Consider the following 23419-nt stretch of genomic DNA (forward strand, 5'->3'; position numbering starts at 1 on the left):
GTCTGATGTCTTTTTTTCCTCATGATCAGATTGGGGTTATGGGTTTCAGAAAGGAAGACCATGAAGGTAAAATGCCCCTCCTATCACATCATATCACAGGTCCATGCTATCGACATGAAGTTAACCTTATTAACATGCAATGTCAGCCTTTCTAACACCTGGCTGAGGTAGGGTTTGCCAAGGTTCCTGTGTGTAAAGCTGTTCTTCCTCTGGCCCTTCTCCATTCTTGACTCTTGTGGAGGAAATCACATATGCAGCTCATGCTTAAGGAGTGGAGAGGTTACACTCTACTTCTTGCGGGTGATCTACGTAAATTGTTTAGAACTCTGCCACACAGGAAATTGTCTATTCTCACTCATTTACTTATATATTCAATTATTTATCTCTTTCATATGGACTTATGAATATTTATTTTACATTTTGGGTTGTAATCCAGCACTGCCTTATTTATTTTCTTTGCTCAAATTGTTCCAACTTTGGCTATCGAGAGTGCCTTCCGTTGGCCGCTGTCCCTTGGTTATACCCCCATTATTGTGTTCTCTCTTTTTCTTTGAAAAAGCTTTCTTACCTTCTGATAGTATAAGCCCGTCCAGTCTCATTGTGTGTACATCCTGATCTCAGTCCTAGAATCAGCCATTTCTTCAAGAAGCACTGCTTTCTCTCCCTGGGCAATGTTTTGAGAAACCACCATCTGGTCACAACTAAGTGTCCTTGTTGCTACTGAGCCTTCTCAACTGAAAGATCAAATAAATATATGTGTGTATACAAACCTGCATGAATATACCCATCTCTAAATATTTGTATATTAACCGTCTGTATCTGTGCTAAACTAAATACAAGTTCATATTTATGTCTCCAGCTTTAATCCATTGCTACATGCTTGGACCACCCTATCTTCCCTTCTCGTCTGTAAATTCCTACCCCAACAGTGGAAAACCTGACTGCCACCAATCACTGACCATTCATCTCATTGTTCAATTCCCACACATACATATAGTGGCTCCTGAATTATTAATCTTTGCCCCATGGAAATGATTTCATTGACTAGAGGACAGTGCTTATGTCCAGTTCCTTCTGTCTTTAGTCTTTAGACCCCCTTTGAACACAAATCCTTTATCAGATATATGATTGGCAAATATTTTCTTCCAGTCTGTGGCTTATCTTTTCATTCTCTCAACAATGTCTTTCACAGAGCAGAATTTTTTTATTTTTAGTAAAGTCCAACTTATCAATTTTTTCATTGATTATATTCTTGAGGTAGTATCTAAAAACTTGTCACCACACCCAAGGTCATGTGAATATTCTCTTGTTTTCTTCTAGAAGTTTTATAGTTTTTCATTTTAGATTCATGTCTATGGTGCATTTTGAAGTAACTTTTGTGAAAGATAAAAAGTCAGTGCTCAGGTTCATTTTATTCATATATGGATAAATATATATGTTTGTTCCAGCACCATATGTTGAAAAACTATCCTTTTTCTATTGGATTGCTTTTGCACCCTTGTCAAAAATCAGTTGACTATATTTATGTGGCTTGTTTATGGGTTCTCTATTCTGTTCCATTGATCTGTGTGTCTATTATTTTGCCAATACCATACCGTCTTGATTCATACATATGTTTTTTTCATACATGCATTTATCCATCCATTCATTTATCATTTCCTTAATAAATACTTATTGATTATCGTCTTTATGCAAGATATTGGGCTAGATAACACAGAAAACAAAGATGTTTCAGAGATGGTAGCTGCCCCCTATGGCTGTAACATAGTTGGGGAGGTTTGCCAGAGTATGTTACAATATACACACAAGTAGTGAAAAATGAATCACAAGGTGAAAAATTGCTGTATGAGAAGGTAAGAATAAGACACTTTCCAGGCTCAGTGCCTGTAGCCCGGTGGTTAGAGTGCCGACCACATGCACTGGGGCTGGTGGGTTCAAACCCAGCCCGGGCCTGCTAAACAACAATGACAACAACACAACAAAAATAGCCAGGAATTGTGGCAGGTACCTGTAGACCCAGGTCTTGGGAGGCTGAGCCAAGAGAAGTGCTTGAACCCAAGAGTTTGGGGTTGGTGTGAGCTGTGATGCTACAGCACTCTACCAAGGGTGACATAATGAGACTCTGTCTCAAAAAAAAAAAAAGGCACTTTCCAAAGAGATGGATATCAATACTGACTTAGAGTAACCGATTTCAGCAGGGACTTTGAAGGATGGATAAGATTTAAATAAGATCAGAAAGCAGCTGTGTCAAGGTGAAATTCAGAATGGACAAGCACAGTGAGGGGGAAAATGCAAAATCTACCAGTTTGGTCTGACAGAAATACAATCAAAGCCATGTGTACAATTAAAAAATTTTTAGTAGTTATACTCAAAAAGAAACACTTGAAATTAATTTTATTTAACCTACTGTACCCAAAAGGGCATCATTTCAATGTAGGATCAATGAAAAAATATCGAGATACTTTATATACCTTCTTCTTCTTTTTTTTTTTTTTTTTTGGTACTAAGTCTTCAAAGTCTTGTATGTAAATTGCACTTAGGAGTCTGGAGCAGCCACATTTCAGATACTCGATAGCCATGTATTGGATAGCACAGGGCTCGAAGGCCAGTAGTGAGAGGAAAGGCTACAAAAGTGGGATGAGGCCAAATTATGCAGAACCTTGAATACTGGGCTAAAGAATTTGTTTATTTATTTATTTATTTATTTATTTATTTTTTATTAAATCATAGCTGTGTACATTAGTATGATCATGGGGCACCATACACTTGGTTCATAGACTGACACATTTTCATCACACTAGTTAACATAGCTTTTGTGGCATTTTCTTAGTTATTTTGCTAAGACCTTTACATTCCACATTTACTAGGATTCACATATACCCTTGTAAGATGGGCTAAAGAATTTGAACATGATTCTGTAACTAGTGGATGAACACCAATGCTCTTGAGCAAGTGACTCCCACTAACATAGCTCCTTCCGTGACTGGCAGGCCTAGATAGGCCTCCACACAGGTGTGCTGAAGGATTGTTGAACCATCAGAGCAACACGGTCTGGAGAGTAACTGAAGATGTACTCAAGGAGGGAAGAAGGAAAACTCAGAGGACTAATGATGAGGTTCTTTTATTTAAACCAAGTGATATGACAGCCCTAAGTTGTTTTTTTCCTTTGCTTTCAACATGAGGAGGTTACTGCTTGACATATTTATAATTTAGTGTAGGACAGTCTTTTATAGTGCTGTGTCCTTTATTATGTTGGAGTATGAACAGGACAGGCTTATGCTTGGACATTTTTGGTAGCCTTTGAGGATGGGTCTACTTACATATTGTAGTTTCTGCATTATAAAAGAAGGAAATGCTTCCCTTAAAGGGTACAGGCAGAGGTGACAGGTTGAAGATAATGCCAGTTGTATTATCACTACGTTGTTTTGCTTTTTTTTTCCTTTTGCGAATGCTCCGTTGACAGTAAAAAGCTAGGATCCTTCTAGAATGAGGGTGGTGATGGTATTAAAATCCTTGTCCTTAGTTAGCTGTGGAAAAAAATAAGTAGGTTCCTTGGATTTGTTGTGATTGTGGGTGCCACTCTTCTTGCCAAATCTATTCTCACAAACTAGCAGGGGATCAGAGCTGAAACGCTTTCTGTTTTTTATTTATTTATTTTTCACTTGAGATCATTTCCAAAGACTGATAGTGAAATATCTACCAAGGGGCAAGTCTAAAATAGAAAATGTCATATTTGCGTGCAGGGGTGTGTGTGGGTGTTGCAATTGAGGCCTGTCAAACTTGACAGTGTCCTTTTAGGCTTTTCAAGAGAAAATCTTACAGTATTAGAGCCACAGTTCCCATTAGTGATGACAGATTTCTGCATGTTAAGACTCAAATTTGGTTGTACTTTCTCCTTTGTCATTAACCTAACTTGGTTTTCAGAGGTTTGTTGTTTTAATATCTTTTTTAATGAAATTGCAACAGTATTAATTTGGATTTTTAAACTCTTTTCTTAGGATAGGTTTTAATGCATCTTGTAGGTGGGTAGGCATAGTTGGTGTCATGTATTAACATCAGCCTCAGAGAGCTTTGCAGGATTTTTACTGTTTTTTTTCAAAGTAAAAGGCTGTGATCTGGGTCTTTGTTGCCAGGTCATGGCTGCAAATATCAATTATTACAGAGCAATGTGAGCTTTTGAGGAATTGTTTCCATGTGACTGAGAAGGGCATGCCATTGCACTTGCTGCACTATTAAGCCACAGTCTCAACAAATGGCAACGATTTTTTACCTTAGTTCCTCTGAAAAAAGAGAGTAGTCTTGAACGGAGATGGGGGTCTGCTCCTAAGCAAATTTCTTGTGTGGATACAAAGTGTAACATGATTTTATGAGAGATTTCGTCTTTAATGATGTGGTGTGAGAAAATAACAACACTACTTTAGTACTTAGTAGTAATTAAATATAAATTGCTCCAGTCAAGAAGTGGTTTCAGAAGTAATATACACAGTGGCTTTGGAGCCAGACGCGAAGTTGGAATTCTGACTCCACAACAATTGCTGTGTGGCTATAATCTTTCTCAGGGTCATTTTCTGTCAACTAGGTTAATAATCTCAATGTCATGTGTTTTTTGTGAAGTTTAGCATGATAACTCTGTTCAGTTCCTGGCACACGGCTGAATGTCTTAGTATGAAATAGTGCTAAATGCCAGGCATGGTTTGCAGGCTGAGCTCATTCACTCTGTTCTCCTTTGCTTGTCTCTCTGGAATGAAGTAGAATAAAGCAGTTGTGGTGACCATCTCACATTGCCTGCCGTTGGAGTGTTATCAGTAGAGTGCCAGAGCTGGTCCCCCTCAGGATCCACTGCCATGTCGCCACAGCTGGCCAACAGCTGGGCACAGCAAAGACCCTAGAGCAGGTGCATTCCAGCAAAACACACATCTGATTCCATGGGCAACTTGGGCTGGAGGACTCTGGTGACCGGGCTGAACCTTCCTTGAAACTCTGCTCAGGCTGGGCATGGTGGCTCAAGCCTATAATCCTAGTACTTTGGGAGGCCAAGGTAGGAGAAGTGCTGGAGGTTGGGAGTTCCAGACCAGCCTGAGCAAGAGTGAAATCCTGTGTCAACTGAAAAAGTAGAAAAATTATCCAGGAGTGATGGTGGGAGTCCATAGTTCCAGCTGCTTGGGAGGCTGAGGCAGCAGGATCGCTTGATCCCGGGAGTTGAGGTTACATTGCCCTCTAGCCCAGGGAACAGAGTAAGACCCTTTCTCAAAAAACACAACACAAACAACCTCTCCCCCCTCCCCCAAAATACACCAACTCTGCTCCAGCCTCCTCCTTGCACGGGTGCCTAACTGGTGCCATATGTATAAGCAAGTCCCCCCCCCTGCACCTACAGTCTCCATCATGCTCATCTGCTCCTCCGATCTCATCTTCATGCTTCCTTCTGGTAAAACTGAACAAATGCAGCCATCCATTCTCAGGGACTTTAATTTAGAGCTCAGTTTAATTAAAAAAGAATAGTGTTTTCAAGGAGTGATCCAATATTAAATCATTTTAGGTCTCAGTATAAAAAAGAGGAAAGAATGGAGAGAACAATGCACCCAGGAAAAAAAGAGAGAGAGAGAAAAATTAAGGTAAGAAGAGCATTTTCCCTCACCCCAATCGTAGTGCTTTTCACATTCCTCTGGTGCTGAGTGAATGCCAAGTGCACATGCCCTCAGCATGGTGCCCTTCCCCTGGCCTCTGCCCTCCCACACCATTTGTCCTTTGTGCCCCTCAAGTAGCCCTGGGCATACCCTGCTACTTAGCATTTCAAGTGAAAAGCCCTTAGTTTGATTTGAGGTCCTCAAAGGATGGGAGTGCGTTTTTGCTATGTTCCTATCCCTCTTAGCTCCTATCATAGAAGGCTCTTGGTTTTATTTGCTGTTTGTTAAAAGGAGAACACCAAGAGGCCTATTAAAGCTCAGAATACAAGAACTCCAGGCAGCGCCCAGTTTATCCTCGCTGTTGAGAGGGTCCCTCTGGGCAGCCCGTGAACAACGTTTGAGAATAGGAAGGAGGTCATTGGAAGTGTTGCCATTTAAAATATTTATTTATTTTTTGCCTTAGTTCATCCAAGTGTTCAATTATTGATCCTGTTATGATTATGAGAATTTATCTGGCTTCATGCTTAAATATTTCCCTGTAGCCATGAGCAGTATCACTTCCCTTTCTTAAGTTCTAAGGGGCAAACCTATTCAGTAAAAAATAATTGATGAGGGAGGGGTGGGGAAAGGAAGAGCAGAGAGAGGAAAAGAGGGAGGGGGTTGGGGCCTTGGTGTGTGCCACACCTTTTGAGGGCAAGACACGATTGCAAGAGGGACTTTACCTAACAAATGCAATCACAGTATAACCTGGCTTATTGTACCCTCAATGAATCCCCAACAATAAAAAAAACATAAAAAAGAAAAGCAAAAAATAAAAAATAATTGATGACATGAAGAGTCACAGTTTTGAAAACAAGGATGAGTTGCACAGAGCGATTTTGTTGAGGGGAAACGCTGGATTTACACAAAGGGAAGACGACATGTAGGGGGGCTGGGGCAGCCTGGTGGGGCAGTACCAGGGACGCTGATGCTGTGGAGGGGGACAGAGTGCACAGAGGGCTCTGAGATCAAAGATGCATCCAGGGGTGGCCTTTAGGCTCACCACGTCTGTCATGGAATTAGACATGCCGGCTGCCCCACACTTTTATTCCTTGCCTCCCTGCTGGTTCTCTGAGTTCAAACCAAAAGTGCACGGGGAGGAGGGAGGGCTGATGAAAAAAGGCAGCAGAGAGCAGATTTGGAACAGTTCTGTTCACGAGAAGGTGCTTTCCCTAAATTCTCTGACAGAAATAAGAAGAAGGGGAAACAAAAGCCCTGGTATTTCACACAGTCCCTTTAGGGGCAATTTTATATCGCTTTGCTAAAAATTGGATATGTCTTCCTAAGTCTTCCACAGTCATTGGCTCAGCAAGAGTTTGAAGTGTTGTGGCAGCGACCCTGACTTTTTCCCTCGCCTCATCCTCTCCCACTCGCCCCCTGCCTCTGTTTTTCTCTTTTATGGGGATCTATCTGTGTCTAATTTAGATGGCAAGTTCCTTACTACTGTATGTTATGGGGTCTAACATACTGTGAGCACTTATAAATGTTAAATGATAATAATGATAATAGGAGAGCCCTAAAGGTGCCAGCTGCTTCATTTCACTTGAGAGAAGAGGGTTTTCACTACAGACTGTAACAGACTAGAGTTAAAAAAAAAAATAAGGGCAGTGGAGAGGGAAAGCATGTCAGTTTTCTTAGGCAAAGAGGAGGATAGAGAAAGAGGAATTTGCCATATAAAAGAAAATAGATTAAAAAAAAAAAAAAGGTCAACTAAAACCACAGGTTGTAAATCAGAATTCAATACCCGGCCTTGAGTCTCATGATCCTTTCAAAGCATTGGTTGTCCAAAGTTTCAAACTAACTTGAAGTACTGATTGTCTAAAAAGGACAGAGCGTGGACTTTCAGCTGCGCAGCAAGAGAGCTGCAGGGAGTGAAAGAGCCGGACATGGGCATTAGAACCCCTGGATTCCAGACCTGCTTCTGCTGCTAACTGGCCAAATAACAGCAGTGAAATCACTTCACTTTTCTATGACCTAGTTTCCCAGTTATGAAGTGATGGGTGGGGCCAATGCAGGGGAAAGTTTACTGAATCATCTCCTATGAATCTTGCAAGTTTTAAAATCTTGTGAGTCAGGGGCTGATAGCTGCCAACCACACTGTCTACAATTTTCTTGAGCACTTACTATATGCTAATCATTCTATGTCCATTTCATATACGCTGCCTCTTTCAACACTCACAGCTCTGTAAAGCAAAATTGTTACTATCCATGATTTACAGATGAGGATATTGCAGCAGAGAAAGAATAGTGACTTGTTCAAGGTGCCACAGCTGGTGGTGAAAGGAGTCTACACCTTTGTCCGAGCCTGTCTGGGTGTCTGAGTCTGAAGCCAGGCACTGACCCATGAGGCCACACCCTATGCTAGCTAGCCTCCCTTGAGTTGACTCCAAGGGGCCCCATGAGTTGAGCCTGGAATGTCAACAGTGTTGTAGACGTGCACACTAATACACTGTTCAAACTCGAAGAGTCTCAGAAATAATTCAGGGAACAGCTATGTTTAGAATACTCACTCCAGCCCAACCATGTTAACTTAAAGTTAATCTCATTCGTAGAGACAGATCTTAATAAGATACCGATTGAGCACTAGACAGGTCTATATCTCAACTCATTTGACCCTCACGGCAACTCTGCAAGCCCGCCCTGAGTTTTACAGCTGAATATTCTGGCCGAGGGTGGAGGTGGGGTCCAGTGCCACCTCTGGTGCCTGCAGTGTGCTCATTTGTCACACTCACCTGTCTGCCTATCAGCTCTGTTCAGCTGGGGGCTGCAAGGAGGAGCGATGCAATGGAGAGAGGGGAGATAGCTCGGTCTCCCTGGCTTGTCCCATCCTCCTGGCACACCTGCACATTCAGGCAATGGCTTGGCAGACTCTCTTCTCTCCTCTCCGGATGATGCAGGAGGCAGGAAAATCACGAGCCATGCTTCCCACTCTGGCTCTTGTTTTTCATTAGAACATTACTCAAATATAGGGAAAAATTAACAGGAAGTCTCCTTTTATGAAGAAGCCTGGGAGGGCAGCAACTCACGCGTCCTCCTCCTGCAGTCTCACTGTTCCACCTTGAGCGAAGCAGCAACGTCCCCGATCCACTGGCTTTGCTAGTGGTTGAGTCAGGTAGTAGGGAGAGGAGGTTCCATCTCTCCTTCAGAAGGATGATGGATGGAGGGCCTTAGACCAACCTCGCCCATCCTTAATACAGAAAATGACAGAGGAATCTGGGTTTGGCTACCTCAAATGTAGATTTTGCAGCAACAACCAAAACAAACCCACTGTCCCTGTCTTTCTTGTCCACAAGGGAAAAATGATAGGGGAAGATTCACAGTGAAAGGTGTTTTGACAAATAACAACCAGGAATAGCTGGGGTTGCTTCTTATTTTCTCCATATGCTTTCCTTCCTTCCTGTTCTTTGTCATTTCAAAACCATCATGAACATGTGTCTATAATAAGCGGCATTTCTATAGCTATTGATTCCAAATGCACTTGTAGAAAAAGCACAATGAGTAGTAGAGTATGTGTAGGTTTTCATTTTTGGTTATTGAAACAAATGTGTATCTACCATTTTTCTTTCTTTTAAGGGACAAGAAAAACAGGGCCCTTTCTAGAAGGGCACAGGGTGCAGGCCGGTGGGGTACAGGCAGTCACTGTATGCAAAGCTGTCTGCGTACAAGCCACACCGAGGGTCCGTACCCCTGGCTCTCCACCACCATGAGCTGTCTCCAGACACTCTGGCTGTCTGACCCGAGGAACTGCTTGTACATTCTGACACCCACATAAGTTTCTTAGATACAAACACGCACATACACAAATTATTTCTGGAAGGATAAACCAAAATTGGTACCAAGAATTGTTTCTAGGGAGAGGAACTTGAACTGGGGTCCTTTCCAGGGTATTTTCTTTTGTCCTTTTTGATATTTTGATACTCTAAAATTTTTAATTTTATTTATTTTTGGTGTTTCTGAAAAGATCATGATAAAGGGAAAAACAATCCAAATCATGTTTCCAGCAGAGAAAAATATATCTAAGTTTTCGCAGTGAGGACTTGAGACTGGGAACTTCTCCTTGCCCTTTAGAACTATGTTAAGAGGGAGGACAAACTATGTAGAAAGAGGAGAAAAAAATCATATTCCCCAAAGACCAGCTCTGCTCCTGCGGAGGCCCTGCTGTTTCTGTGCACAGGAGGGGGGACTGCTGCTCGGCTCTCCGAGATCTTTCTGCCCTTGCTGGTCACCGTGGGTCAGAGAGGCAGATCCAGGCAGGAAGCCACAGATGGGGGAGTGGGGCAGGATGCGAATGAAAACTCAGACTGCAGAAGAGATCAGGGAGCCTAAAGATGTGTCTCAGGACAGTGCACCCTCCAAACACGTGCACCCCCCAGCCACTGCAGCCTGAGTCCCTCAGTCTCACGGTCCCCTCGGACACACAGAGAAAAATGTCCTCTGCACTGTTCCCGCAGGTCAGCTGAGAATCTACACAGGTGTCTGGAGAAAAGAGAGCCGCCTTCAGAAGAGAACTTTCCCGGGCTCGTGCAGGGTTCTGCTCGACCTCTCGAGAATTACGCTGACAATCTGAACTCAGGAGCATCGCACGTGTTTTGCCACTTTTTAACCAAAAAAAGTGTTTTTAACCAAAACAGCGTCTCTGTTTTCCTCTTTATGACATCCTAGAAAAAGATCCTGTCTTCCTGAGAGAGGTCAACGTGATTTATAGCTGGGGAATGGCTAAGCAGCGCTCACTGCCGCAGCAGCAGAAGGCCCTAGCAGCCCGGGATGCCCCCGGCAGGGTGCGCCAGGAGCGCGGCCGCGGGCTGCTGCGCATGCGTGGACGTGCCCAGTCCCATGTAGACTGACTTCCAGCAGGTGTCGGGGACACGAGCCTGCTCCTTCTCTCCTTTATCTGATGGAAATCCCAGAAACAAACAGAATGTTTGGTTCTGGATAAAGATGTTTGAGGAAGGTCATGAAAGATGGAGCAGCAGGAAGAGGGAAAAACAAGGCAGAAAGAGGACACGTAATAACCGGGAGCATGTGGAAGGCGCGCCACCTGACTTAGCCAGATGCCTCTGGAGGGAAAGCAAAGGAAACAGCTAAATGCCTTTATATCCCCTGGAGTCTTCAAAGGAAGCCTGCAAAGCAGGGCATCTGAGTAATCCTCACTTGTTTAATATCTGATGCGTTCGCATCTGTGATGTGCAGAGTAAATTAGAATCTCTGGTACAAGAACAGATTTTTAACTGCTGAAGTTAACACAGAGGTCAGGCAGCCTTATCAGCACCTTATCTTATCTCACATGGTGTCGGGATGAATATTTGGGGATAGGGGTGTTGTGGATTTTTTTCTTCCGGGAACATTAGGAAAAGCCATAAAGAAGATGATTCTAAACGCAGCAGCCTTCTATGGGAAAGGAAGGTTAATTCCACCATCGGTGCCTTCCACGAACTGTCCAGATTCCCACTATTATGACAGTTTAGCTGGAGTCTCAGGTGCGCTGTTACTTTAATTATTTAGGATGTAATTTCTGGGCCTGAGGAATATGGATAGTACATCTTAAAGAAAACACACTTCCCCTCCGAACACACCACAACTCAATTCTTTGGCAAAACAATGACAATGGATTAAACGGTATGTTTTTTAGATATTGTTAACTTTATTTTCAGAGGAAGCACTAACATTTTTGCTGCCTGAGCTTTGGGGATCCACTTGCCATGGAGACATGAAGTCTAGATTTAATAAAATCATGCAGTGTGAAGTCCACACTATATTATTTTTCTTATACTGGGCTGAATGCTTTGATTATTATTCACTCTCAAGTTACCTTAGGGACGTGAAACCTACAATATTGTAATGTTTATGCTGTGGCCAAAGACTTCTCAAATATGTCAGCAATTATTACCCCATTTTATAGATTAATAAAATGAGGCAAAAGCAATACATTATTGATGGAAGAATTTTACAGATATACACACATTCCAAAGGTTTCAGCCTTAATTTTTTTTTTTAAATTAAGTTTATCATCTTACAGAAATATATTTTTCTTCCACAAAAGTGGTGAATCCAACATAGTCTGAAATTAGTTGTAGGACATATGGTAATGATGAGTTTTTTTTTTTTATAATATATTTCCAATTTTAACTTTAAAAAAGTAATGATACTGTTTTGTTTAGAACAGTGTTTTTCAAGCTTTTTTCCAGCACCTTGAAACTATAGTTAAACTTCCACAGCACACTTAAAGAATGTTGATCAATGAAAAATAAAAAAAAAGAATATAATTACTGTGCTTTGAACTTCTTTTGATAATAATTGAATTATTGATCTTTATAAATTTTTGTGGCATACCTCAGAGCCTGTCACAGCACACCAGTGTGCCATGCCTAAAAATCACTGGTTTTAGGCCGGGTGTACTGGCTCATCCCTGTAATCCTAGCACTCTGGGAGATAGAGGTGGGCAAATTGCCTGAGTTCATGAGTTTGAGAGACCCCCATCTGAGCAGCAAGACCCCCATCTCTAAAAATAGCCAAATATTGTGGTGGGCACCTATAGTTCCAGCTCCTTAGGAGGCTGAGGCAAGAGAATTTCATGAACCCAAGAGTTTGAGGTTGCTGTGAGCTGTGACACCATGGCACTCTACCGGTGGTGACAAAGTGAGTCTCTGTCTAACGGTCTCGAATAGATTTAGAAGATGACCCAATCGAGAAATTTTAATTGTGCAAAAATTCAAAATGGCCCACAATGCCATTTGATGGGTATAAAAACTTGAAACAAGTCTAAGATATTATTTTTGATCAAAAAAATAGAAATGTTTTCTCTAAATCCAAATAAAATTGCCTCCTGTGTAGCAAGTACTGTACCCCAACTAGCCCTTTTTCTTATACAATATGCATCTTTGAAAATTACCTAGAGGAGGTGCCTGTAGCTCTTCTCAGCTATTCTTTAGTGGGAGGCATGAATACTTTCGAAGTTACTGACTTCTGGTTTGTTCTGGGTTCTTCTGAGTCAGCACAATTCCTATATCTCTCACTAGAATAATCCCCAGAAAGAGGAGAATGTGTTCAAAAGTGATGGAGAGATTTCTCTCCAAGAACCCATGGCTAGAGAATGGAATCCTTCTGCCTGACAGTTAAATCCACGCTGCTTTGTGTATTCTTATACTATGATATTGTGTCCTGGCTGAATCAGATGCTATACCCCATCCCGCATATACCGAGGTCATTAGGTCCAGAAGTTTCTCTCTGAAGGGGATGGGTATATGTTTTTGGCTTGTAAAGACACATGAGGAATGGTTGTGGGCTGTTGTCTTTGTTCTGCAGTGATGAGCATTTGTCCACTGAACGTGGAGGTGATGCTAGCCTATTGGCAATAGCACTTGGCAGGCAGAGAGCCCAGTCTACCTCTCGACCCTGGGTAGACTGAAAGGAAGAGAAGTTTCTCAGGAGTCAGGAGGAAGGGAGAGGAAAGCACATGTGACCTCTCCTCACACCTGCCCACTGTGGTCTACCTGGACTATGTCACTGTTCATTAGCACCTCCCCCACGGAAGGGCAGAGAAGGGTGGAAAAGACAAAACTCAAATTCATCCATTGGAGGTGCTAATTCTTGACTTTCACATCATGCTAAATTGCTTGGACACTTTATTGGGCAATTTCAAGTTGTTTTTCTAAATCCTTTGCTCTATCAGTGAAATTTGTATTATGTATTTTTATCAAAGAGCTGAAATACTTTCGCTCAATTTCCCTAGAGACTCAATGAGGGATCTTTGAAAGTGACAAGATCCACATTCTGTATTTCTACAGGATAAATAAAATGAACTCTAATGTTTCTGTATGAATGAAGGGAAAAGTTAAGATTGGAAGTTTAACTTTAAAAAAAGTTATGCTTTTTGACCTCCTTTCATCACAGCTAATCTTCAAGAGTCACCACCATGGTGGAAAAGATCAGTTTGAGTTTAATGTTACGTAGTCTCTGGTGGAAATACAAATAAGTCACAGATACTACAAGCTACCATTGACCCAAAGCTACAGAAGGAGAGGGAGACAGAGAAAGAGCAAAGTGCTTCTGAAGCTCACATACTGGACCATTTCAGCACTGCAAGTTGGTTTGAAATAATTTGTGCTACGTTTGTCTAAAAAAGTCATGAGTTGCCACAGCCAATTGCACTGAGCGAGTAGCAACACCCTTGGTAAGAGGTGATGTCAATACTATAATGTAACACTTATCTTGGAAAACAGGGTTGGTAGACAACCTGGATAATTGAAACACACAAATAATTCTAAAACCCGATATAAAGTGATAGGTACAAGTGCCTTTTCACAGAGCTGCCAGCAGGCACCTCTGCTCATTCAGCTGTATCTCTGTTCTCATCCTTCTCCCAACACCCAGAGGGAGGGAGTATAAATAAGCCGCAAACTGGCCAAAAAGAGAATGAGAGAAGCCAAAGAGAAAAGTGATTAATAAAAATAAGGAGAGTTTATATTATTGAAAGGTAGAACCCAGAAGATTGAGAGATGACTGGGCTGAATTTGCATGAGCTCCTGACATCTCTGTGTAATACGCTGCAGTGAAATAAGAAACTACTGTAGACCTCACACAAGTAACATTTTCCATACCTTAAGATGCATAGATTTGAACTTTCAGGCTGTTTACTTTCTCCTGAATAGTTGGCCTGTAATTAATGGTAAACTCCAGCTTCGGGGCCTGGATGAAGGCATACACATTCACCCAGTGATACTTTACCTAATTTCAAGAGAAGTAAATAATAGTGAGCAAACTCTGATGGAAAATAGCATCAAATTTGAAATTCACAGATCCAGTTTCAAATCCCAGAGCTTCTACGTGGATATGGGCTGAGAAAATATTTCTCCTATGAGTATATTACTCCTATGAGCAAGTCACCTAAAAGTTTTGAGCTTTACTTTACTTGTGTGTTGATTGGGATAATAATGTCTCAAGGGATTCCCGGGAGGATGAGATGAGAAGATATATGCCCATGGACTTTACAAATAGAAGTGCTGTATATAAGTCCTGGTAGATTTTTTTTATAAAGAAGAAAAAAATCACACGGCACATCAAATGAATCACACTAGTTGATCTTAGCCTCTAAGTACACACTTGGGAAATTTGACTAAAATGCAGATTCGGTGGCCCATCCCCGAGGATCCTGAGTAACACTGATGCAGCACCCAGCACCCTTTTAAAAACACTGCTGTGAGCCACCAATTGACATATTCTGGCAGGAGTGATAAAAATAAGAGATGGGCAATTTCTCAAAACTGTGTGCAGCCAATGGTACTCTCATCCCATCCTCACAAATGCACCCCCACTAATGCATGCAGAACAGCAAACCACAGCTGGCCCCACCAACTCTTAAGAGAATGGGCATGAGACTTTTTTTGAGACTTTTTTTGTGTTGCCCAGGTTAGAGTGCCACTGCATCACCCTAGCTCACAGCAACCTCAAACTCCTGGGGCTCAAGTTTTCCTCTTGCTTCAGCCTCCAAAGTAGCTGGGACCGACCACAGGCATCCGGCCACAGGCCTGGCTAGTTTTTTCTATTTTTAGTGTGAATGGGCTCTTGCTCTTGCTCAGGCTGGTCTCAAATTCCTGAGCTCATGTACTGTACCCTCCTTGGCCTCCCAGAGTGCTGGGATTACATGCATCAGCCACCATGTACAGCCATAGCAACTCTTTCATCTCTTTGTAACTTTTAGGGATCTGTTATTTTTCTTTATGTGGTTTTCCCCCCATTCCCTAGAGTCCCTATTCCTTGTGCCAAGAACACAAACTCTAGTTTCCTAAATCTCTCAGATAGGTATTTCATGCACAGTCTGTCTTATCCCATAGTTCTCTAGTCTATCAGATTTCTCAGTCTTCCTTCCCACTTCACATGTTGATGTGAATGGCTTATATAGGCTAATGGAAAGATGCCATTTAGGTCAAATGAATTGTCAATTACAGATAGTTCAAATAGTTTCAAAGAGGAAAATGAGATATTTGAACTATATGCAGAAAATACTTGAGGACTCTATAAATTAAGAGTCTGCACATTGCACCAACTCTGATTCCTGCGTTCCTTGTGACACCAGTCCTGCCTCCTTAGGAAGAGCTGTGGCTCAGACACAAGAACGCCCTCAGCAGCAGGTCAGGAGACCAGGGAAGGGGAACTGGCTCACAGGATTTTACATACTCTTGAGTCCTGCTCTATGCATTGTCCTCCGAGGTCATCAGTGGCTGTGATTGTGCTCTCTAAAGGGAATCATCCTTCATTTATACCAGGGTGAGAATAGCAATTGTAAATGTTTACTGAAACTCCATGGGGGTCCCTTTGGAGGACACAATTCCTGCTTTTCCCACCTGAAGTTCAAACTGGGTCTGGGCTACCTTCTTAGTGCCAGCCATGTGCAATGAATACAAGATACTCACAGCTGTCTTCAAAAATTTGTGCTCTTCCCTTTCCCCACCCCCAAGGGGAGAACAGAAAGGGAGAAGGAGGGAGGAGGGTGGGGGAAGGTAAGAGCGGATAGAAGGAAAGAAGGAGGGGAGAGGGAAGGAGGGAGGGAGGAGGGTGGGGGAAGGGAAAAGCAGTGAGAGGGAAGGAGGGTGGGGGGTTCTCAGTGTGTGACACACCCTTTTGGGGTGGGACACAATTATAACAAGGGCTTTACCCAACAAATGCAATCAATGAAACCTAGTTCTTTGTACCCTCGACAAATCCCCAACAATAAAATAAAAAAAAAAAAATTGTGTTCTTCCTGGACTATTTCTTTAAGGCTAGTCATATAGACACAGTTCTCTGGACTTAATATTGAAGCTAATTAAAAAAAGAAAATCTGTGTGCTTATTGAGTTTTCTTCTTTTACTTTTAAGCTTAAAAACCTAATTAAAAATATTGAATTTAATTTTCTTATTTAAGATATAACACACATATTTTAGAAAATATAATCTATAAATTTTAATAACAATTCTAGAGAATTTGGTGTGTCAGATCCAATTCTCTTTTTGAGGTAATTATTGGAAATCTATAGTTTTGCCTATTTCATCTTGATTGAAGACATCACCAGGGACTTTTTGGTTTATTAAAATAATTTAAATTATTCATCTGAAAATTAAAACATTAGGTATAAAATTATAGTGCTTTGGAGAATCCTCCAAAAGATTCTTATGTGAAATTATGAAAAGAAATATTTCAAAACTAAAATCAGTTAAAGTACAGGAGAGAAACACGTAAGGATTAAAAAGCAAATATTTCTACTCACTTCTTTATAAATGCCATAAGAAAAGTATTAAAGTATTTTCAAATACTGGAACCTAATAGTCTTCATGCTCTTGAAAGGTTCGGAGGAAACGGTATCTAATTTAAAAAGCATTTAAATGGCTAACATACATTCTAAACTCTATTTTCAAAGAATGATTATGTTCCCAAGTACAATACATGTTTGTACCACTATCAGTGGTTTTATGGGACAGGCTAATGACAGCACTAACAATATGAGATCTTCGTTGAAAGAAGATTTTTGACTAGCCAGTGATCAGAGTGGGGTATGTCTCAGATGCTAAGATGCTAAGCCAAGTCTACAAGTCTGACTTGGCTTCAAAACTATGAATTCATTTTGGCCAAAATTCTGTCTGCAAATTATGACTCCAGTGGTTAAAGTTCAGCGCTTCTTGAGTTGAATGGGCTGTGATTGTGCAAATCTAATTTTAGATAATGTACCAGATTTAGACATTTGCTTTCAGACTTCTCTTACCCAGAGGGAGAACTGCTACATCAGAAGCCACAGTGTTGTGCTGTGGGATAGCCTTGCACCGGAGCCCACACCTGGAAAGCACCATCACAGCCTTGTTCTGCCACTGGGAATCTGTGGCCTTGGGCGATGGGCATGGCCTTGCTGGGCCTCACAAAAGAAAGAAAATGGTTACCCTGGATGACCTCCAGGGTCTTTCCAAGTCTCAGCCTCTCAGGTGGTACAAGCATCAAATTACTTTGGCAAATGGTTCATAAATCCTCATAGGCAATGGGAAGTGAGTATAAGGCCTGACAATTAAGTTTGCAAACTCATCCTAGAAAAAGTGCTACATACCTCATTGGTGAATATCACTATGGTTACCTTCGAAGTACTCCCCTTGGAAAGCTATCACCAAGGCCAGTGCCTAGTCCACAATTTTCTAAGCAATTTTAGAACCTTTTTACTGGAATGGCCATCAGAGTTGTCACAGTATGGCACACAAAAACATGCAATGAAAATAATGAATGCCACTTTGCAAGACACCACCACACAACTGTGAGACACTGATACACCAAGGTTATGAAACCTCACTGAGTTGTTTGCATACTGCTGCCAGTGTAAGCACATGATAGTAGGTTTGTGCACTTAATTGTCAGCCTCATACCAGCCTCTTGGTGACTGTCAAAACCTCTCAAGGAGTTGGTGTCTCTGTTTCTTTTGCAGGGTGGTATGTGGTAGCAAAGCATCTTGCTGAATTTGCAGAAGAGCTGGGGTAATCCACCACCACAAAGGGCGGACTGCGAGGCTGGGAACTGGAGGGCAGGGTGGCTGACAGTCAAATCCCCACTGTGGGGCAGTCATGGTATTCAGTGTTTTTTGACAGGAATCCTGTAAACCTCAAAGGGCTGTAGGAGATGAGAATAGTCATCATCAACTTTGAAATGAATCTCAGATGTATTGACACCATGCCCCAATCATGCCACAACTCCACTCTGAGTGCGTGGGTTTCAGGACCTGTGCCCTGATCATAGCCATGAGCATCAGGAGACAAGATAGCCTTGCAGAGCTCCCGAGAAAGCCTGAAAAGTCAGGGCATAATTCTGGGGAAAGGAAGGGTGCTGTGGTTTTGGATATCCCCTCCAAAACTCATGTTGAAATGTAATTGTCATTATAATGATATTGACAGGTGGGACCTATTTAGGTCATGAGGGTTCTGACCTCATGAATGGGTTAACACCATTTTGTTCAGCGAATTTGGCTCAATTTCTTCCGTTACATTATGACACAGCAAGAGGGCCCTCACCAGATATAGCCCCTCAATCCTGGACTTCCCAGCCTCCAGAGCCTACATATATATAATAGCGCAAGCCTCTGATATTCTATTATAGCAACCCCAAAGGAACTCAGACCCAGAGGCAGTAAACACAAATGTTTTCCACAAAGAAGGGGGGTGCTTTGCCTGTCATTAGGAGTTCGTGTGCAGTTTCTGAAGTAACAGAGTCATTATATTAACCTAAATAAAATGTCTTAGCCTCCACCTGCAACTTAAATTCTACTATAACTCATAACCTATTATAGGATTTTAACAAGTTATACAACTGTGGATGACAACAACAGCAACAGTGCTCTATACTTTAACAAGGAGTTTGGGGTAATTTATTTAGATATTGATGTACTTGACATATTATTAGAAAGTTCTTTAGTGTTTAAATATAAGAAGTGTACTTTTCCTTTGACCTAGAAATTCTTTTATTTCTCACCATAACTACAATTGAAGAAGATACTCATTTCATGTTTACATTTGTCTGTGCGTGTAATTTATCACCTACTTCCTGCTAACAAAAGGGTTAAGGCAGGTTACAAAGCTGCTGAGTCTGCAGGTGGGAGTAAAATAATTATAACTGTGAGGAGAGGAGAAATGTGGGAGCAGGAAACCGAGCAAGGCGTTAGAGATATAAGCACTTAATCAATAGGAGGTGACAAGGATGGTGCCAAGGAACAGTCCCCTTTGGGGTCAACAAGAGAGGAGTCTTTCTGCTCTGGGGAAAGCAGTAGAAATAGTAAAGTGATGGATTAGAAGAATGAGACCTGATTGTGAACATTAAAAAAAATAGTCTGCAGTGTATTCACTTGGATAGTTTTATGAAAATCCACATCCATACAATCCAGTAAATGCATTTGAGTCCCTAATAAATACGGGAACTCCTACGACAGGGTACAAAGTTGAGTAAGACAAGATCTCTAAGAGTTTACACTCCAGCCATGGGCATAGGAGGAAGACACTAGATAAGAAAAACCTTCATATTCATGGGAAAAAATGAGGAACCGGGAAGAATAAAATGCAGCTGTCACAAGCTCATTTTGAATCCCATAAATTATATTATCTATAGATGAGGTTGGCAAGGCTTTTCTATAAAGGGCCCAATAGCAATATTTTAGGATTTGAGGACCAAGAGACAAAATTGAGGATTTGGTGAAGGCACTTACTTACAAATCAAGAAGGAAAACTCCTGCCCACTAAACCCCGTAGCGGGTTTGCTTTGCAACCCAGTTGCCATCAGTTGAACACATTCTGGGGATGAAACACAAGTGGTCTCCGGGCGCCATGCTCTCTTTCCCTAGGTTGAGGCAGCCAGCTCAAGAGGAGGCAACTTGCTCAATCATTGACTCTTGAAAATTCCATCATGCAGGACTGGGCAGCTGACAACAGCAGAGTCCCCCGTGTGTGATGGCAGTGCGCACAGGCCCCACACAGGAGCACTGGAGTAGTTGAGGGAAATGACTCCACGAAGTCACCATACAGCAACACCATGGCCCGATTTACTAAGTAAGGATATATTTTCACATTTCATTAACACAGTCGAATGTTTTAAAATCTGCAGTATTAGGAAACTGGATAACTGTGTGGAAAAAGGTAAGATTAGATACATTCCTCACAGAATGTGTCAGGATAAATTCCAAATAGATTAGCGATTTAAATGCAAGTAACTCAATTATAAAACACTAGAAGATATGTAGACAGAAATGGATAGAAATGTGTAGATACCTAGGCGGGGGGTGGATCCTAATGTTTAACTTTTACGTCAGAGGTTTTAGCCAATGCAGTGAGGGAAGGAAAAACAACAGGAGGCATAAGAGTTGAAAAGAAAGGTAAAACTATGTTTAGTTGGGGGGGGCACCTGTGGCTCAACAGAGTAGGGCGCTAGCCCCATATGCTGGAGGTGGCAGGTTCAAACCCAGCCCCAGCCAAAAACTGCAAAACAAAACAAAACAAAAAAAAACTATGTTTAGTTGTAGATAATAAGATTACATGTCAAAATAGAGATGGAAAAGAATCAATGGAAAACTATTACACACAAGAGGATTAAGATTATAAAACTGTAACTTTAGCAGATTATAAAATTAACACAAAAATCGAATAGTTTTTACATATACAAACAAAAACTGTATGATGAAAGAGAGGAGCTACTAACAACGGTAAAAACAAAATACTATTTCTACATATAAAATTAGCAAAAAATGCCCAAAACCTATATAAAATTCTACAACGCCTCTGAAAGAGAGGCAATAAACGTGAAAAATTGAAAAGTCACACAATTCACTTGAATATGCAAACTCAAAGTGTTGAGTTGCCCCTAAGTTAATTTACGGAGTTACAAAGTTCCCAGTAAGAATACCATCAAGTTTCTGGAGCTTTTTTCAAAATCTGAGTTTGAAAAGTTGCTTATAAAGTCCATTTGGAAGAACAAACAAGCAAGAATAACCGAGAATATTGTGAAAAAGAAAAGTAACAAGAGAAGGCTGGGTATATCAGATATTAAAGTAGATAGTAAAACCTCTGATTGGAACATATTCATGAAAAGATCAGAGGGACACGATAGACAATCCAGACATAAACTCACTCACCTGCAAAACTTGCAGTAGACAGAGTAGGCTGTGATAAAGATAGCATTTCACATCAGATGGCAGAGGAAAGGTTATTTAAGAAGCAATATTGGGATACATGAATAGCCTGATGGAAAAAGATGGATTTAGATCCACTCCTCACAGGGCATACAAGGATAAATTTAAATGAACAGATATTTAACTATGAATAACTAAACCGCAGAGCACAAGAAAGAAACATGGGAGAATTCCTCTACAGCCTGAGAGTGAAGAAAATCTTCCTAGCACTCCCAATTTGGGATTAATAGAAAGAAAATTTTTGCACAGCTACACAAACACAATATATTGGGGGAAAGATAAATGATACTAGGAAGATACTTTGTACTTAAATGTCTAACATACAAAGACCCCAAAACAGCACCAATAGCCAGCAACCCTAAAGTGGGCCAGAGCAATGAAAAAATAGGACACAGTAAAAGAAATCTCAGTGGTTCTTAAACAATGCTCAGTCTTACTCGAAATAAAATAAATGCACATTAAAACTACACCAAATGCTATTTCTCACCTATTAGATTAGCGAAAGTCTAGCAGTTAGGTAATCCATTCTACTGACCAAGCTGCCAGCCAACAGACAGGTTACACACATATATCGCAAGGAGGAGCAAAACATGGTACAACATGGTATGGAAGTGAATTTGGAAATATTGAGTAAAATTACATATGCATTTACTCTTTGACTCAACAATACTACTTACAGGCATCTATCATGAAGACACATTAGCAAAAACATGAAGGTATAGGCATAAAGCTAGTCATTGCAGCATTATATTTATTAAGAGCAAAAACTGGTACCAGTTGGTAGCATCAAACACATAGAGAAATATCCAGGTGATTTTAAAACATAGTTGTTTCATGGTTCATCTCTATAGGGATATACCTCAAAGAAACAAGAACTGCTAACAAAAGAAAAAAAATTATTGGTGGTAGTTGGTTTTATTATTCTGAGACTATTTGAATTAAGCAATTATTATAAGTGATTATGCTGGTGACACTGACAATTGTGATTTGTGGGTTGAGTAACAATCCTATAGTTCTAAAGTTGAACCACAATATTAACATGAATTGATGATGTATTTTTATATACAAATTTGGGCATCTGTAGGTATGGTTTTGTGTGTACGTGTATGTTTTTTATGCATGTAAGTTAATTTTTGAAGTTGGGGAAAGAATACATGAGAGGTTCATTACTATGCTCTCTGCAGTATATTTTCTCCATTTTTTATTGTAAAAATCAAGAGCATATCTACTTCATAAAACTGCAGTCTCTAAAAACCTTTTAATTACAAAAGCAACCAGAACTTTTTGGAGAAATGAGGGGCTCCACGTCTGGGCAGGAAATATACAATAGATTGTTGGAAGGGTTAGAGAGACGGGGAATCTATCAAAAGGACTCAGGAGCCAATTTGAAGAGACTACCACCAGCCAGAGACTGAATGATTTGATCAGCAGTGAGGGTCACAGGGAAATGTAGAGAAACATGTCAGACATGTTTAAACTCATTATTTCATAGTGATAATTTGGAAGAACCTCACTGGTCCCCTTTGGAGCATACAAGGGAACAGCCTCTTTATTTTGAGAACTGCTAAGTAAAGGGAAAGGATCAAGCATAAATCCCACCTCTGGTGTATCAGCTGTACCCAACATAAGCCAGAAGTGGATGAAGAGAAGTTCCTCTTTATAGGAGTCTCCTAGCAACCAGATGAAGAAGAAGGGATAGTTGGAATAGCCCTGTTTTGCAACCTCTACTAAATCAGATCCTAATGGACCTAGGTAGATAATCTTTGGTTGCTGTTAACTTCACAAAGAGAGACAACCAGAGAGTATACCTTTCCTGATAGAGGTGTGTACCCCCACCTGCACTGTAGCATTGCCAGAAAGTCAGAGTTAGATTTGCCTGAGCCTCAGATGTGAGCACCGATTTGTAGGTTACAGGTTAGATGATAATGGTGAAATCCAGACTGTGGGAAATTCTATAGGCAAAACCAAACCTGTTCTTCAATAAAACAACCAAAGCTATACGGAGAAATAGAGATGGAGCAAAAACCTGTAAATTCAATGGTAATATATAGGCCTTATTTGGATCCCAATTAAAATT

The sequence above is a fragment of the Nycticebus coucang genome, chromosome 19, assembly GCF_027406575.1.
Source record: "Nycticebus coucang isolate mNycCou1 chromosome 19, mNycCou1.pri, whole genome shotgun sequence".
In the NCBI taxonomy this organism is placed as follows: Eukaryota; Metazoa; Chordata; class Mammalia; order Primates; family Lorisidae; genus Nycticebus; species Nycticebus coucang.